The sequence below is a fragment of the Taeniopygia guttata genome, chromosome 32 (genome assembly GCF_048771995.1).
Source record: "Taeniopygia guttata chromosome 32, bTaeGut7.mat, whole genome shotgun sequence".
Lineage (NCBI taxonomy): Eukaryota > Metazoa > Chordata > Aves > Passeriformes > Estrildidae > Taeniopygia > Taeniopygia guttata.
The window spans coordinates 4916372-4934556 of NC_133057.1; positions in this window are offsets into that span (position 1 = coordinate 4916372).

Below are 18185 nucleotides of genomic sequence, written 5' to 3' on the forward strand. Positions count from 1 at the left end.
GCGCTCGGTGGGCGTGTCCAGCAGCAAAGGGGCGGGGCCAAACCACGGGGCGGGGCCTAAAGGGGCGTGGTCAGTGTCTGGGGATTCGTCCTGCCGCTCCCACCCCCCCAAATTCCCCCGGACCCTCCCTCACCGCCCCGCCCCCACCCAGGGGACACACCCCGAAACCTCCCCAGCCCCTCCCCCATCGGCCCCCCCGAGCTGTTTTCACCTGGCAACCCCCAAATCTTTGGGAATTCTCACCTGGGACCCCCTAAAGATCCCCTGCACCCCTCCAAAATCTCCTCAGGACCCCACAAACCTCACCTGGGACCCCCAAACCTCACCTGGAACCCCCCAAACTCTCACCTGAGATCTCCAAACTTCTCCTAGGACCCCGAGACCTCACCTGGGCAGCTGGGAAACCCCAAATCCTTGGGAATTCTCACCTGGGACCCCCCAAACTTCACCTGGGACCCCCCCAACCTCACCTAGGAATCCCCAAACCCTCACCTGGGACCCCCCAAAGCTCACCTAGGACCCCCCCAAAATCTCAGGATCGCCCAAAAGCGGCCAAAGGTGGGGCGGGGCCGGGGCAATGACGTCACCTCTTCCTGTTTCCCCTCTCCGGCCGCGCCGCGTTCCCGCGTGTCCCCAACTGTCCCCGGCCGTGTCCCCTCCCCGGAGTGTCCCCAGCGGCCATGGAGCCCCGCGGGGTGCGACAATCCCGGCGGGGGGGCGGGAGGGGACAGGGGGGACACGGGGGGGGCAGAGGGGACAGAGGAGTGGCAGGAGGGGGCAGGGGGGGAATGTGGGGGATAGGGAGTGACAAAAGGGACAGAGGGGACACCAGAGCCCTCCAGGGAGGGGACAAACGGGACCACAGGAGGGCACAGGGGCCACTGTAGTGGCCACAAGTGCCACCAGGCCCCTGACACCTCCCCTGTCCCCTCCCCAGCTGTCCCCCCACCAGCTGCTGGAGGCGATGGTGGCCGTGGTGGCCACACTGGGCGAGCTGGTGGCCACCCTGAGAGAACTGATGGCCACCGTGGCCAGGCCGCACAGGGACGTGCTGCTGGCTGTGTCCCCAGAGTTCCTGCGGGTGGCTGTGGGGACCTTGATCTTTCACCTCCAGGACGCCCTGCGCCACTACCGTGTCCCCTCCCTGGGCCACCGCCCTGTCCCCTCCCTGGGCTGGACCCTGGCCAACCTCGGGGACACCCCAGGGACCACCTGGGCCTGTGTGAGAGCCCTGGCCAGCGCCAGGCGTGTGCTGGACAGGCTCATGGACAGCTGGGCCCGGCTGGCCAAGGCGGCCACCAAGCTCCGCGACGCCTGCAGGGATGCGGCCACCGGGAGGGGACAGCGGCTGGAGCTGTACCTGGGGCTGCTGGGGGACTTGGTGGCCGCGTGTGACAAAGCCACCGCCTTCCCCTGGGAGCTGCAGCGCCGGCTCAGGGACATCGAGGCTGCCCTGGATGGGAAAATGGAGGTGTCCCCTGATTTCCGTGCGGCCTCGGTGGCCGCAGCGGCCGAGGCTGAGCAGCTGTGGGAGGCCAGTGCCCGCCTGGCCACGCGTCACCTGCTGGGGACACTTGGGGACATCAACACCCTCTTCTTCTGTCCCTCTCCTGGCCACCGTGGCTGTGCAGTGGCCGAGCGGTGCCAAAGAGCCATGGAGGACATCCCGAGGCTGCTGTGCACAGAGCAACATCACCACTGGGCCGTCATCAGGTGGGTGTCACCTCTGCAGAGACTCGGGGACATTCTGAGGGCACTTTGGGAGCACTTGGGGACACTTTGGGAAGGTGTGTGGCGACGCTGGTGGGGGCGGGGGGGTGAACGGGCCTCCCCTCAGTGCCTTGCAGGAGACCCGGCTGTGATTTGGGGGCCGGGGGGGTCCCCAGGCAGCCCCCGCTGCTGAGCACTGACCCTGCCCCGGGGGGCGCCGGGACCCCCCAAAAACCGCACCCGCACCCCCTTCAGTGCCCCCAAACCCCCCTCGAGCACTGACCCCCTCACCGGGCACTGGGACGAGTGGAGACCCCCTCTCGGTTTTCTGGGGGTCGAGATGACCCCGAGATTGTGAAAAGTCCTTTTCTCCCAGCCCGCGTGGGCAGAGAAGGAGTCGAGATGTGGAGCTTTGCTTCTCAGGGCCGTTTATTTTCCCTTTTCTTTAACAGCTTTGTCCGCTCTGCTGAGCTCTGTCTAGCAGGTCGGTCTGTGGCAGTCTCCCTGCCCTCAGGGCGCTGTTTGCCTTCTACACTAAAAACTACTGTACTGTGTTTACAATAACGTGCCAATATCTATCATTTATGTTGGACAGTGTGTCTCTACCTTCAACCAACAGAAAAGTGTCACCATCACAGCAAGACATGGAGGGCAAAAAGAAGGAGAAGAAGGTCAGGACACACCCAGATCCCTCCACCTTGTCCCATTGAACCCCGTATTTTAAAATGTTAAAATTCTACTTTTCCACCCTGTGTTAATTCACCTACCACACTACTCAAACCCTTGTGCCTTGTAATTCCTCATACAAAGTTGGCAGTTTTCTCCAGGGGCTAAAACCACAGCCACCGGTGTTCTTGACACCATGCCAAGGTCTCCGAGGCCCCTGACAGGGTCTGGAGCCATCCAGGGCAGCCAGAGGGATGTCCTGGATTCTGACACCCCCCAATTACCGAGCAGTGGGAGCCCCCCGGGCACTGCCCCCCCCCCCCACCAAGCACCGGGATAGGGACCGGACCCCCCTTGAACCCTGGGAACCCCCCAAGCACCGGGACCCCCCAGGCAGCGCCACCCCCGTGCACCGGGACAGGACCGGGCCCCCCTCGTGCACCGACCCTGCTGAGCACTGGGCCCGGACCCCCTTTGTGCCCCCCATCCATGACGGAGGTTCCATCCCCTCCGCTTTGACCCCCCCAGAGCCGCGGGACCCCCAGGAACAGTGCAGGGACTGTGGGGGACCCCAAGGGCTGGGGGGGGCACGGGGGGTTAACCAGCACAAGGGGAGTCCCTTAGGGTTTGGTCCTTTCCCCCCCGTTGTCTCCCAGGACCCCCTGTTATCATCAGCGTCCCCCCCAATTTACTGAGACCCCCCCCATTCACTGCTTCCTCCCTTCCCTGACTCCCCCATAGCGCTGGGACCCCCCGAGCTATGAGCCCCCCGCAGTGCGCCAGGACCCCCCACTCACCTCCCATCCCCCATCCATGGGAACCCACCCAAATCACAGCAGCACAAGGAGAAGAAGCCAACACCTTCCCCACACCCAGCATGGATCACCAGGACCACGGATCAGCAGGGCTCTGCCCCACGGGGGTCACTGGGGATCATCCAGCCCAGATCCTCCCATGGGGGATGGAGCTGGAGCAGCACACCAAGCTCTTCCCTCACTCTCTTCCCTCACTCCAAGCTCTTCCCTCACTCTCTTCCCTCACTCTCTTCCCTCACTCCAAGCTCTTCCCTCACTCTCTTCCCTCACTCTCTTCCCTCACTCCAAGCTCTTCCCTCACTCAGGGCACTCACAGGGCTTCCCTACTGGTGCCTCCGTTGGTGCTGGGTCAAGTTTGAGCTCCTGGAGAAGCTCTTCCCACACTCCCCACACTCGTAGGGCCTCTCCCCGGTGTGGATCCTCTGGTGCTCGATCAGGTGGTAGCTCCGACTGAAACCCTTCCCACATTCCAAGCACTTGTGGGGCTTCTCCCTGCCATGAGGCTCCTCCACCAGCTCCGAGCTCTGGCTGGATCTCCGCCCGCCTTCCTGGCTCAGGGGGGCTCTTTCCTCCCCGCAGCTCCCTGGGCTGGGTTTGCAGCTCCTCCTCCTGCAGCATCTCCGGGGCTTTTCCTCCTCCTCCATCCAGACACGCCCAGGGAATGACAAATCCTGGTTTGGGGAAAAAAACAAGAGGAGAGCACCTTGGACTGGAGGTTCCTCCTTGCCCAAGTTCATCTCAAGAAGTCATTGGGAATCTTGTGTCTGTAAGAACCTCCAAAACACCAAGATTTAGCCCAAAAATCCCACAAACTTCAAGATACAGATCAAAAAACTCCCCAAACATCACAAGTCAGCAAAAACCTCCTCCAAAACATAAAGATTCAGCTGCCACATAAAACCAAAGCACCAACATTTAGCCCAAGAAAGCTCAGAAACACCAAGATTCACCCCGTGAAAATCCTAGATCCCCCTCCACAGTCACCTGCTGCATGTGGGGGGAGAAACGCTCCTGGGGCTGGAGGGAGGCTGCAGATACAGGGAGGGGTGGAACCTTCTGCTGCTTCCTCTTTCTGCTCCTCTTTCTCCGCCTGTGTCTCTCCTCTTCCTCACACTCCTCTTTCTCCTACTATTCCTCATTCTCCTGCACAATCCCACCTTCTCCTGCCACCTGCACCGTTTGACCATTCTGTTCCTCAAGCCTGCTTCTCCTTCCCTTCTCCTCCTGCCCCCAGGCCCAGCACCCACTGCCGGCTCCCTCTTCCCCCCAGACCCACAGCATCCCAGCCGAGGGGCAGGGATGGAGCTGGGGCAGGTCGGGCTGGGGCAGCGCTGGGCTCTCGGCCGCTCCCGCCCGCACTCGGTCCCCACTGCAGCCGCTCCCGCCAGGACAGCGCGGGGGGGCCCGGCCTTGGCGCTGCCCCACTCCCACCTCCCCAAATTCCCCTCGGGGGGCGATGGGGCCGAGGGGGGGGCGCAGGTGGGGTCCAGGGGGGGAACGCGGGGAGCTGCGAGTCTGCCTGGCAACTGGTGAGTCATCAGCGCCGCGGGCTCTGATTGGCTGAGCTCTGCCTGAGGGCTGCGGCTGCAGCAAAGAGGGGACACCCTGCTCCAGGGGGGATGTCCCACAAACGGGGGACCCCCATGAAAGGAACAAGAGCAAAGTGTCTTTACAAACAGATGCTCTGAATCTCCTCGGAGATAAGGTCAAGCAACTTTCATGTAAGTAAGTGACAGGAGAAGCCTTGGTTTCAGAAAATGTTATTAATTGATGACACAGACTGCTGCTCAGCCAAGGCCCTGCTCTATTCATGAACTTCCAGAAGAACGGGTGCTTGTGGAAGCAAGCTGCTGAAGGCAAGGAGGGATGAGCAAAAGGCCAAGCTGAAGGCAAAGGCCATGGCAGAGTTCCCACAGCCCCTGAGGGACCAACCCCAGGGCCCAAGGGGGCCCCAGCACCCAGGGGACGGCCTCGGCCACAAGCACCTGGCAGAGGCATTGCCCTCCTGGCCAGGGCAGAGCCCACCCAAACAGCCCCTGGGAAGGAGTCAGGGCTCCAGCTGCAGCCCACAAGGACACTGCAAGCACAGACAGCAGCACCCTCAGGAGGAGCGAGTCCACCCCTGCATGGACATGGATTGTCAGGGCTCTCTGAGCTCCCATCCCACCGGGGACCCACCACACTGCAGCCCTGGAGAACATCCAGGCTGGGTCTGCATCCAGAGGAGGCCTCTCCTGATGGACACAGGGGCCTCTCCATCCACTCTGAATCTTACACCTAAGGAGAGAAAACTGTAAAAGAGTGTTTCCATTATTAAGGGAATAAATGGGAAAGCTGAGCTGGTATCATTTGTTCAATTAGGAGCTGTGGGGGATAGGTTTGAAATAAACTAATTTCTTTCTCTTCCTGCTGTGATTGTTATTAACTAGGAAGGAATTTGATGGTGGCATTGTAATACTGTAAAAGGTGATACAGAGGCTATTGCTGCTGTACCTTTGTGTCAAATGTCTGGCAAGGCCTGTGCTGAAGGGAACCCAGAGGTGTGGGCAGCCCCAGGGAAAGAGGGAAAATTTGATGTGGAGCCTCTCCAAATTACTTGGAAGCAACCAGGACAAGTGGGGGCTAAAAGCAACACCCTGTTCCAGGGGAGGGAAGGAAGGGCTCACAGCCTGGTATGGAGTCCCTGCTAAAGGCAGGGCTTTTGGAGCCAGGGATGTCTCCCTACAGCACTCCTATCCTGCCACACAGGGAATCTGATGGCTCCAATGAGGAGCACAAGAAGAAGTAGTAGAAAAAGGCAAACGGTGAAGAAAAAGGTTAAATATTCGGACATATTGGGACTGAAGATTCCTGGTGGATTGACACAGAGAGGATCAGGCCAATATCAGAAGTAACTTTTCCCAGGACCAAAAAGGAGCAGAGACAATTTTAAGGATAAACAGGGAATTACACAGCCTGCCTTGTTCCAGCCAGAACACTGTAGGACTTTTTAACTCCAGACAGCATCTATGCTGTGGTATGAACAGGAGAAAGAGAGCAAAACTTGGGAAAATGAAAAGCCAAAAATCTTGATGCATCAGCTGTGGCTCTTCCAGACTCAGAAAAGAAATTAAAATTGTAGGTGAATGTTCAACAGGGCCATGCCAAAGGAAATCTTGGGCCAAAATGTTTCACCCAGTGGCCAGAGTGGCCTCATTGTCTGCAGAATTGTGCAGCCACAGCTTCAACAGGAACCGAGGCCCAAAACCTGATGACAACAGGATCTCCAACTGTTCCAGTCTGCCATCAAGTTCAAGCTTTGATAACCAAAAGAGCCTCGCAATGGATGAGCAGTGCTCGGTTATTACAGTGTGGAACTTGTTCAGTGGCACAGGAGGATTCAGAACTGAGGACAGGGGAAGGGTTTAACCCAGCCTCCTGTTTGAAGAGCCCCCAGAGGGGCTGGGAAGAAACCCAGCACTGCATTCAAGTGACACAGCTCCAGACCCAGCCTGGGGGAGATTCAGGAGACATTGCCTGGCCTGAGGCAGAAAATGTCTTTGTGGATGGCTCTTCAAGGGCAGCAGAAGGGAAAAGAGTTCCAAGACACGCTGTTATTGAGGAAAGGGAATCAGACAAAGCCCAGGTTACCCCCATGGTCAGCTCAACCGGCACAGCTGTGTGTGCTTGTAAGAGCCGGGAACTGAAATGCCCTGAGCAGGAAGGCTTCAATATCTTCTGGTGACACCATCTCACCTAACAGGGGGGCAAAAGCAATTCTGATTGCTCAGCAACCACTGGATCACTTCTTAAGGTATTTCTAAAAGGAGTAATTAATATGAAAGGGATTATGGAAGCAACAGACTCAGACAGCAGAACTCATTTTACAGGAAAGATCCTCCAGGGGGTTATGGCAGCTTTAGGAATACAATGGGACCTCCAGAACCCCTGGCACCCCCAGAGCTCAGGCTGGGTACAAAGAATGAAAGGGGAAAGAAAGAAACACCTTTGGAAGCTGCGGATAGAAACCAAAATGCCATGGGTACGGCTTTTGCCATTGGCTTGGGCAAGAAGAGCCAGACCCAGGGCAGATATTCAATTATTTCCCCTTGGAATTGATCTTGGGAATTCCTTACCCTGGGAATTCTCCACCTAGTGCAGGGTGGAGATAAGGGATGCACATTTAAAGCAGTCTGTGGCCAGAATCCTGTCTCTGGTGCCATCTCTCCCCCAGGAAGCTGGGCTGGCACAGAGCCTGCCTTGGCACTTTGCTGTTGCCAACATCCCAGCAGGACATCGGCTCCTGCCTAAGGAGTGCAGAGCAGCACCACTGGTGGCCAAGTGGGGTGGCCCGTGCCAAGTGGCCCCGAGGCCAGAAACAGCCGCCAGCACAGCTGAGCACGGGGGGACCCCTCAGCCTCGGCTCCAGGTCTCTGCAGCCCCGGAGATTTGCACTTCCCGCCTGCAGCAGGAGGATGGGAGGCCCCCACTGAGCCTGCACTGAAGGCAGCGCAGCAGCAGCCAGGGCTCCACAGCGGGGCAAGGCCCTGGGGCTGCCCACACATCCTCTGCTGAAATCCTCGGCCTGGCCACCCTCCTTTGGCAGCTCCAGCCACCGGGGACAGCCCTTGCTGCCACTGCTGCAGCTTCAGCGCTCTCTGGGCCTGCCCTGCCACAGCTGCTGGGCAAGAGCACGGGACAATTCCACTCTGGCTCTCACTTACACTCACACACTGCCCTGCCTGCCATGGCATTGATGGAAAATACACCAGTTCATAGACTTTAACATTGTTAACCTTTGATTTCTCTACTCTGGCTTGCTTTGCCTTGGCCCTGGGGAAAGAAATGTTAAAGGCTTTGTTAAGGGATGTTGCACCACTCAATGGAGATGAGTTTAACACCTCAACACTGGGAATGGCCCAAAAGATACCCACAAAGATAACGCCCAGCAGCAACACACCAACCCCAGCAGCAAACAGCAACCAACACCTACCCCAGACACTGCCAGGGCTGCAGACACCTGGTCTGCAAAAGGCTGAGAAGGAAATCCAGCACTTCCCACCTCATTAACAGCAGAAGCAAAGAAATCCGGGTCCAATAGGAAACCAAATACTAAAAACTGCACAAGTTGAAACTTTGGAACATTAAACCAGTGAATTTAGACTGATTCTGACAGTATCAAGTTTGGGAAAAATCTAGTAAAAGCCACGGAGCTTTTACTCCGATAGTATTTTATTTATTATATACTCCAATATATTTTACTGATACTTTACGTGTCATGGAACGATTTTCTCTGCACACCCGGGCTGTGTGGGGATGGAATGATTTCTGTTGCACATCCTGGCCAGAATCAAGGAATGCCTTGACTCTAACAATAAACATATTGTTGGAGTTTTTCTTTTTCCTGCAGTTTCAGTGCTAAGTTTAGAGCATTAGAGTATTTTTAAATTACTCCTACTTCTATATTTCTGGTTAGGTTTGGGTCAGGGATGAGAGAATGAGTTTTTACTTAGAGGAGAAGTAGAAAAAATTTCATTGACTTGGAAATTTTTTGTGTATGTTTGTGTGTGGCTCTTAGAGATAGAAAAATTTTGGTCTGGGTTTTTCGACGTTCACCTTTAGGCAATATTTTGTGAAGCTAGAAGAGATTTAAAGTGACCCTTTAACTCATAAATAGAAGATTTGAAGGAAAAAAAAATAGAAGATTTGAAAGAAAAAAAAACCAAATAGCAGCAGGTTGGGGGGGGGGGCACCCAGGAGGAGCTTTAGAAATGCAAATTAACACTGCTGGGGCAGAGTGAGGACAATGTACCCGGCTCTTCTTGCCTGGGGCAGGAATTGGCTGATTCCCTCTGCCCCTCACCCCAAGCTCTGCCTGCTTGCACAGATGGAATCTGCACGGCTGAAGGCAGAGCCCATGGTGAGGATCTGACTCTGAAACAGAAATGGCTGAGGCTGCAAAGGGAAACAGCAAATGGAGAATGTTGTGAAAACTTCACTAAAATAAGGGGGGGATCATCCCCCTGCCCACTCCAACATCTGCTGCCACTGTCTGTGCTGTACAGGGTGTATCAGAGCACTGGGGCTTTTGCTAGAACAAGTTCAGGGAAATTAGTTGGAATTCAAGTGTTTGATGCTGTATTTAGAAAAATGCAGTCATTGATGCAGCCCCGGCTGCAGGGAGCACCCAAAAATGGGAAAAAGATGAAGGGCCACCAGAACAAACCCTACAACACCACAGACCAGCTCCTGGGAACCCAAACCAATTCACATCAGGAGACAGAGAATCCATTTATCATTTCAATGGCATCATTAGATTACAAACTGTCCTCGGAATAAGAACCAACCAGACAGCTCCAGCTCCTGACCTTCCTGCTGACCAATCCACTGAAAGAGGAACACAACATTTCACCAGGAGATGGGATCAGATTATCTGTGAGCAGAAAAAGGAGGAGTTTGTGGAAAACTAAATGAATCAAACTGCTGTTGGCAAAGAGATGACAAAGGTAAAGTACTGAAAAAGATAACAAAGGAAATAAGAGAGCAGTTTATGTATTGGTCCAAACACAGAAAGGATGGGAATGGGACACGCTTTCGTGGCTCCCCGGCACACCAGGGGTTAAACGAATGCTTCTTCTCCTCTTCTGTGCTGCAGCAACTCTCATCTTTTTACCATGCTCCACACCTTGGCAGTGCAGCTCATCCAGCAGCTGAGCCAGGGGATGCAGGTGGCAGCCAGGCCTCCTGATCCACAAACGGCTACAAAAGGACAGGGAATGAGGGCACCGAGAGTAATCCCAAAACCAAAGAGGACCCGGGAAGAACAAAACAGAGTCAAGGAGTGAATCTGCCTGGAGAGAGAGCCAGGCACTTGTAGATAAGGAAGCTACGGGAGAAACCCTCAGTTCCAATAAATGTCAAAAAATGACCCACACAGCTACTCAAAGTCCCGCTACATTCCTGAACTTCGAGGAGAAGAACAAAGACTTAACAGAGCCATGAATATCGGCTGGTATACAAAAGGAGGGTGCATATTAACGAGGACAGGCAGCAGGCGCATCGGGAAGTCTGAACCTTCCAAGGACCTCAGCCCGTGGGCAAAGGCAGAGGGAGATGCGGCCGGGAAAATGAGGATAAAAAGGAGGCTGCGGACTACAACCATGGCAGAGAGCGCACAGCAAATGCCCCACGGCCTCTCCCCCTGCTCGGCAATAAAGTCACTTTTACAGGACTCCTCGCTCTCCTCCGGCCACAGAAACCTCCGGCCACGGGAATTTCCCCGCACGCTCCCGGCCGTGGGGCAGCCCCCTCGGTCCTACCCACAGCAGCCGGGCCGAGCCAGCGCTGCTCCGGCAGCGGCTCCTGCCCAGGCCCCGGCGGGAAGGAGACCGCGGGCAGCCGCTCCCGCCGCGCCCTCAGCCCGGGGCCGGCACGGGCCGGACACGGCACCACCGACCCGCCGCAGCCCCCTGCCGCCCCCTCCGCCCGCAGCCAGCCCCGAGCCCCCGCAGAACCCAGCGCGGCTCCCACCTGCGCCGGGGCCGCCTCCGAGCTCCGCCGACGCCGCCTCACCGCGCTCCGGCCGCTGCCGCCGCTCCCGGGCCCGCACAGACGCTCCTGGCGCCAATGGCGCCGCTGCCCGCCCACGGCCGCCCTCAGCCCGCCGCCGGGGCCGTGCTGCGCCCCGCTCCCACCAATCAGCGCGCCGCAACCGCGACTGACGGCACCAGCGGCCAATGGCAGCGAGCTGGGGGCGGGCTCTGCGCACGGCCCAGACTCGCCCCGCGCTCTCAGGGCCCCCCGCGCTGCGTGAGGGCAAAGCCGGAGATGAGCAACAGCCCCGGGACGGGCCCGGGCCCGAGGCGGGATTGAGCTGCCCACACAAACAAACTTCTCCGCACCTCCCGCCACGGCTTTCCCGGCCCTGCGCCTTCCGTGCCTCCGGCTCTGCGGGAAGCCCGGGAGCCTCCCTTCTCCTGCCCCTCATTAGTGCATCGGTGCTTCGCTTTGATTTCCCCCAAAAAGGGAAACCTGCCCAAAGCCCTGTGGGCGAGCGGGGGAGGGGAGAGATTTCTGGCAGAAAACTCCAAAGACTCAGAGCAGGATGAGGAGAAGTCAGTGCAGAGCCTTAAATGCAGCTTTCCCCACGCCTCCCTGCTCCCAGCTGCACCTCCTCCCCCGGCAGGGCAGGAGACAGGGAATGGGGCCGTGCTCAGCTCATCCCCCGCGGCTTCTCCCTCTGCTCAGGGACAGGAGTCGTTCCCTGCTGCACCCTGCGCTCTCTCCCAGCCGAGACTTCTCCAGGAACTTCTCCGAGCCGAGTCCATCCCCTGGGGCACAGCCCCCTCCAAGTGCTGCAGCGTGGGTCACTGTGCCACGGGCTCGGTCCTGCCAGGTCAGGCTGCTCCAGCGGGACCCCTCTGCCCACGGGGTCACAGCCTCCTCTCAGGCATCCCCGAGCTCCAGCCTGGCTCCTCCAGGGGCTGCAGGGGGATCTCTGCATCCCCACGGACCCGCAGGGGGATCTCTGCATCCCCACGGACCTGCAGGGGGAATCTCTGCAGCCCCATTGTAATATATGTTATCGAATAATTCGTGCTTATGTAAAATATACATCAAGTCAGTTGTGCTTGTACAAAAAGATTCTTAAAGTTTTAAAAGGCCAGAAGCCACAGCCGGGGCTGCAGAAACCACAGATGACAGAGAAAGAAAGACCTCATTTACAAATGAAAAAAACGTGGCTCCGTGCAGAGATGGGCTCTTTCCGGCGGCAATCCAGGAGGCACCCAATGTGAAAAACGCATAATATATGGCTTTTTGCGGATAGTTACTGTATGTATTAGGTTAGTTTGATTAGTAGTGCTGTATTAACATTTTAATAGCACGGTAAATGTGGTTTTGTAGTTAAAATGAAGCTTTCGTAGTTAAAATAGAAACTACGTATGTGATCTGGTTTTTTTTTTTTTTAAGGAATGAGAGACTCGCTTTGACGTAACCATCACAGAACACCTAAATCTTCCAGAGAAGAGGAATTTATGGCTTTCTTGTCAGAAGAAGCTAATTTCTTCAGGCCATGCAATGGGGATTAAAGGAAACAGTTGGCATATAACAGAGTTTCTTGTTTTAAATAGAATGTATGCATAACCATGAAGTATATATGAATATGCAATAGTGTAGTTTTAAGGGTGATTCCTTTGTTCACAAGGTATGCTTGTTGTGGCTTAAGTGCCCGAGAGCATCTGGACATCCTTAAGTCTTTGCTTTTTATTGTCTTGTAATTGTCCTAACTCTAAATTTTTATTACTCTGATTGTATTACTATTTTAATAACCATGTTATTATTATTAAAATTTTAAAAGCCAAGTGATTGGCGTTTTTCACAATTATGGTCGCAAAGGATGGTTTCTAACCCCTCTCTGCCGGGGCCTTGGGAGAGTCAGGGTGAGGAAGAGGGTCCTGCCCTATTTAGGCAGCCTCGCTCTGTTCCCCTGGTGTGTGACCACAGACACAGGTTATGATCTATGGGCAAAAGGAGACAATAAAACAAAGAAAAGGGAAAGCATTCCCTAAAACCGCGGTAATTAGCCCCAAGACTAAAGTGTACATGAAGAACCAAGACCCAAGGACAAAGGATAGGTGAGTATTTGTTGGAAAGGGGGGAATGAATGTGTGTGACAGAAGCTGCTGGGTATCCCAGACTTGCCAAGTGATTGCTGTAGTCTCTCATGCTGCTTTTCGTCTTTTTCCTGTGAAAAACAGCCAGTAAAGAGACCAAGGGAGTGATAAAAAAGAGAGAATCCTCCCCAGAGAAACTGGGACTGGGTCTTAGGAAGAAGAGGAACCCTGTGGAGTGCCGGATTGAGGGATAAGAGGGCCCAAGAGCATCCAGGATTCAAACCTGCTGGGCTGAGGGATTTGCATCCCAAGAGCACCCAGGGCTGCTGGATTGAGGATATGCCCAAGGGGATCTGGGGCTGGAAAACACAGCTGGACTGAGGGATATCCAAGAACACCGGGACTGGCCAGTAACACCCAAAATTCTGCTGGGATGGGAGATATCCAAGATTAAACCTCCTGGGTTGATGGATTAACATACCAAGAGCACTCAGGGTGTAGATATGTAATGTAGACTGACGTGCCTGGTCCTAGAATCGCCGCAGATAGCTGCCGAATCCGGACCGCAGGTGTGTTGGTGTAGGAGAAAATAACGGGCTTCCACAGAGGCGGGTGTCTCCTGGACGGCTTTATTTCCAAGGGTTCGTAAGAGTGTTATGAACGAGCACAATAGGCTTTCTAATCCAATTAAAAAGATTTATTAATGGTAGGAAACGAAAGCAAATCAGCGCGCTGGGCAGCAGTTATTCTAACTACCGCCCTTTCGTGCCCCATTCCCCCCCAACTTATTGGGTCTTCTCCTCCGGAAGTGTGACGTTCTGGTGTCTTTTCTGCGCAGGTGCACTCTGTTGCTAGGTGGTCGTTTTCTGCCTTTTGGTGGTCGTGGGATGAAGGCCAGTAGTCTTCCTCAGGGCTGTTCTTGTGATCTGGGAATTCTCTCAAAACAAGAAATGTTATCTCTAGGCACGTTTACTCGCATTCCACAAGATTACGGAACTGTCCTTGAAGATATTCGCTTAGGTGCTTTGATGCCTAACTACCTCTACTCCCTAATTTAGTTTTAACTCCCTAAAGCAGTGTGTAACGAAGTTGTCCTTGAGAGATATTCTGGAATGCTTGGCAAAATGAGAACATGTTCAGACAAGTGAAAACTCTAAGTGAGGATTCTATTCTATAGATGTGAAAACTCTATATTATGAACAAAAAGGCCTTATTTTCTTAACAATAGGGAAAACGAGGCAGGGGACGAGGGAACAACCACTCAGAAGGGAAGCCAGCTCCGAGAGCCCCGAGCCAGGGGCGGGGCAGAGATTATAACTGTAACTTGGAAGGAGGGTCAGGGTACAAAACGTCCAACTAGGTGAGGGCTTGAGGGCAGAGTCAGGGAAGAGCGACAGGGCAACAGCCAACCGGGATAGAGGGAGGGGATGGCTTCGAGGGGAGAACCAACGGGGGTACAGAGAACTAAGAACTTTCCAGAACTGGGGGAAGGAGTACACAATGATGGACAGGAGCAAAGGGAAGGGATAACAAAAGACTGACAACCGGGGGAGGCGGGAAACTAAATGTCAATTGCCTCCCAAGGCAGAGCAGGGGGGCCATCAGCCACACCCCCTCCCACATCATGTTACTGAGCAAAATACTCGGCTTAAAAATACACATATTTATCCCTCATGTATTCAATTCTGGCCATCAAAGGAGCCATTGTGAACAAGGCAAGTCTAGAAATGTTTTCTGGAGTGCCCAGAAATCATTAATGAAAAACAGCATTCAATGAGATTTGTTTAGGCTTTGAAACCATCCTATGTTATCATTTTTCTAGGTTTGAAACATATTGTGAGAAAACAATTTTAGGACTGATGAAACTATTAAAGCCAGTCACACACAAAACTTGTCCTTTTTGCTTGAGTTCTGTTTGTTTATTAAGCCCCACTTCAATTCCACTTCTCCCAGTTCCAGCACTGAAACCCAGTGAAGTGCTTGAAAGGAGCCACTGGTGTAAACTTGCACCCCCTTCCCTGTCATCCTCTCTGCTGTGTCCCCCACGCACTGTCCTTGGCATGACAATCATCCAGTATCTCTGTGGAAACCTCACGTCTCTTTTCTTACGGTAATCCCAATACACTCACCCAACAAACGCATGCTCACGTCCCCGGTCAAGGCTGGAGACCTTTTACCTTCACTGTTTCTCTGCTCATCCATCTCTGTCAAGCCCAGGGACGGGCAGGACCCCCTGTGCTCTCCCAGCTCACCCACGTCCTGGTGAGAGGAGGCAGCTTCTCTGGGCACCCTGTGCCAGGACCTGTCCGCTCTCCCAGCCAGGAATTCCTTCCCTAGACCCCATCCATCCCTGCCCTCTGGCAGTGGGAGCCATTCCCCGTGTCCTGTCCCTCCAGGCCTTGTCCCCAGTGCCTCTCCAGCTCTCCTGGAGCCCCTTCAGGCCCTGGAGGGGGCTCTGAGCTCTCCCTGGATCCCTCTCCTCTCCAGGTGAGCCCCCCCAGCTCTCCCAGCCTGGCTCCAGAGCAGAGGGGCTCTACCCTTCAGAGCACCTCCATGGCCTCCTCCGCGCTTGTTCCAACAGCTCCACATACTTCTTGTGCTGGAGCCCAGGGCTGGGGCAGCTCTGCAGGTGGGGTCTCACCCGGGTGGGGGAGAGAGGCAGAATCCCCCCCATTCCCCCACCTCTTTTGATGCAGCGTTGATGCAATTTTGGCCGTGCATGACACCCATCTCTTCCCCCACTGCGTAACTCCAAGGGTTAACTCTCCTGGCAAGGGCCCTCCGCCCTCCAGCAGAGTCCCTTGTTCTTACCTGCACATCTGCACACAAACCAGGCACTGCCACAGTGCCTTCCAAAGGCCACGCAACAGCTCTCTCTACTTAGGCCACAGTGGAATCCTGAGACACGGAGAGGTCCTGGATGGAATCCACAGTCCGACTGCAGCCCACACGTCTCTGCAATACAGAGCGATTTGGTGCCAGCTTTGATGGGTGCCTCTGGGAGAGCGGGGAAGGCTGATGCCTGTACAAGCCCTGCCCTGAGGTATCCATGTCCCAGTCCCTCTTGTCAGCACTGCACGATCCCACAGAAATAAGACAAAAGGTCTGGAGCACAGGACCACTGATTTCAAACCCATCTGCCTGCCAAGGCAGCTGATGATCACACTGCTGGGATGCAGAGCATTAACATTTGCTTCAATGATGTGTATTAACATCCAAAATGACACAGAAAAATAAGGGTTTGTGTCCAGAGATGGTTCCTGGCCAAGGCTGGCACAGGATGCTGATAGCCATGCACAACACAATTCTTCTGGCTATCACCTTCATACCAGACAGTGTAAAGTTGGAGAGAAACCCAAGCTGGATGCCCAGAGAGTTGGAAGATCTGCATGTCTCATCCCTCATCCCTGTTTCTTGCTCTGGAACAGGCTCAGTCCAGGGCCCCGGGGCTCCCTGCTGGCTCCAGACAGATCTCTTACCATGAGGAGCTCCATTCAGTATTTGGATGTGGGGCACGAGCACCCTCACAGTAAAGTACAGATGTGCAGCTGCCTTCATCCTTCCAATCACACCTCCCTCAGAAAATTATATCAGACATTGTCACTGCACTTGTCTTTGTCCAAACCCACAGAGTCTGGAATTAGCTTCCCTGTCCTTTGAAAGACTTTTTCAGTTGTGTCTTAGCTCAGCTCCCGTTCTGTGATTTTGCCTGGGCCCAGGTCAGTCGCAGCACTGCCTAAGAGTGACCTGCCCTGACCAGATGGGTCTCTGGGTACTGGGGCACTGGAACTCTTCCAGCCTCTTCTCTGCTGTTCCAGGGGTGCTTAACAGCTAACAGAGCTGGCCAGAGCTCTCTTCAGACAGTCCCCAGGTCCCTGGGATGCAAGTTCTCCAGCTGATTTTAAAATATGGATAGCTAGCTGGTGGTATTTGGCTGCTTGATAGAAAGGAAAGAAAACATCCTTTTTTGCTAAGAATTATTTTTTTGTCTTCCTTCTGTCAAACAAAGAGGAATGCTGTCTTGAATACACCTGCAGCATAGCAAAGAAAATTCCAAACCTGCCGGGCTGTGCTGGGCCCGCTGCTGAGACACATGCACAAACAATCTTTTTTGTTCTTCAAAAAGATAAAAATGCCTGTAATAAAACTTACAGTAAAGTAATATTGTCTCTCAAACTGTTCAAGAAAAGGGACATTGGAGCTTTAATGCCCCAGTGTGAAATGTTGAATAAAATCTTCCCCCGAGTTTGCACCCAGTAATAAAATACTATTTTTTTCTGACAAAACTAGGTAGGTCTATATGAAAACAGCTCAGGAGGCTCTCACGGTGATGAGGACAGAGCAGAGAAGAACATTAAAGGTGAAGTGTTAGTTCCCTGAATTAATGCCCTGATGGAGTCAAACTGTTTTGCAAAGAGACATAACAGTTTCTTCCCCTTGTTTCCGAGTGTCTGAGTCACCCTGTAACTCATAATCTGCACTAGTGCAGATCAATCTGACATGAGTAAGTAACATATCTGGCTCCTGTGCTCCAAGCCACATGTCTCCAATGTAAATGGAAGTCAGGAATACAGAAACAGCTGTGGGGAAAAGAGAAGACAAAAATCAGAACAGATATTCTTCTATTTCCCCACAGGATTACCAAGCTAAGCTGCTTGGTACCTCCTGGACTATGTTTTAAAAGAGTTCCCTAACTCTTTTCCTAGCTGGAAAATCTGGAGTGGCTTTGCCCATGCAAAGCCAACGATCCTACTCACAAGAAGGAACAAACCAGTTTCCTGTTAAATAAAGCAGTTGGAAATCTGACCTGTCAGATACTCTCACTGACCAGTAATAGGGATCAGCATCCAGGCCCACGTGGAGCTGGGTTTTTTTGCAGACTATTTTCCCTCTTGGAATTATATTTCTTTCACATCTTTTATTCCATTTTAGTCCATGAAAGGGAAGTTTCTTAGAGGGAGTGGGAGTGTTGAAGTGTCAGAAAACCTCACAGTGTGGCCACGCTCTGTGCTGCCCACTCCTGCCCCCGTCCCACCAAAGACACAGCTTCTGCTTTGGGAAGCCACGAGCCTGGGTGGATACGGGAGAACTGATTGAATGGATTTAAAAAGCCATGGAATTTCCTAGTGTCTCCCACCACTGCCTTGTAACATAAGTGATAAGAACAAGACAAGTCACCTGTCTTGTCCGCATCCTCTTCCACCGCTGCTGATAGGCACAGAGATTTCAGAAGCTCGTGGAAGGTGCTGAACAGGCCCTGCTCCTCCATTAGCTGCAGCACGATGGAACTGAGCCCACCGAGCTGCCTGGAGAGCCCAGCCGAGGTGCTGCTGGCCTGGCAGGGCCGGGTGCAAAGTTTGAAGAGGCTGTTCCTCAGTGTCTCATCCCTGAACATCTCCCG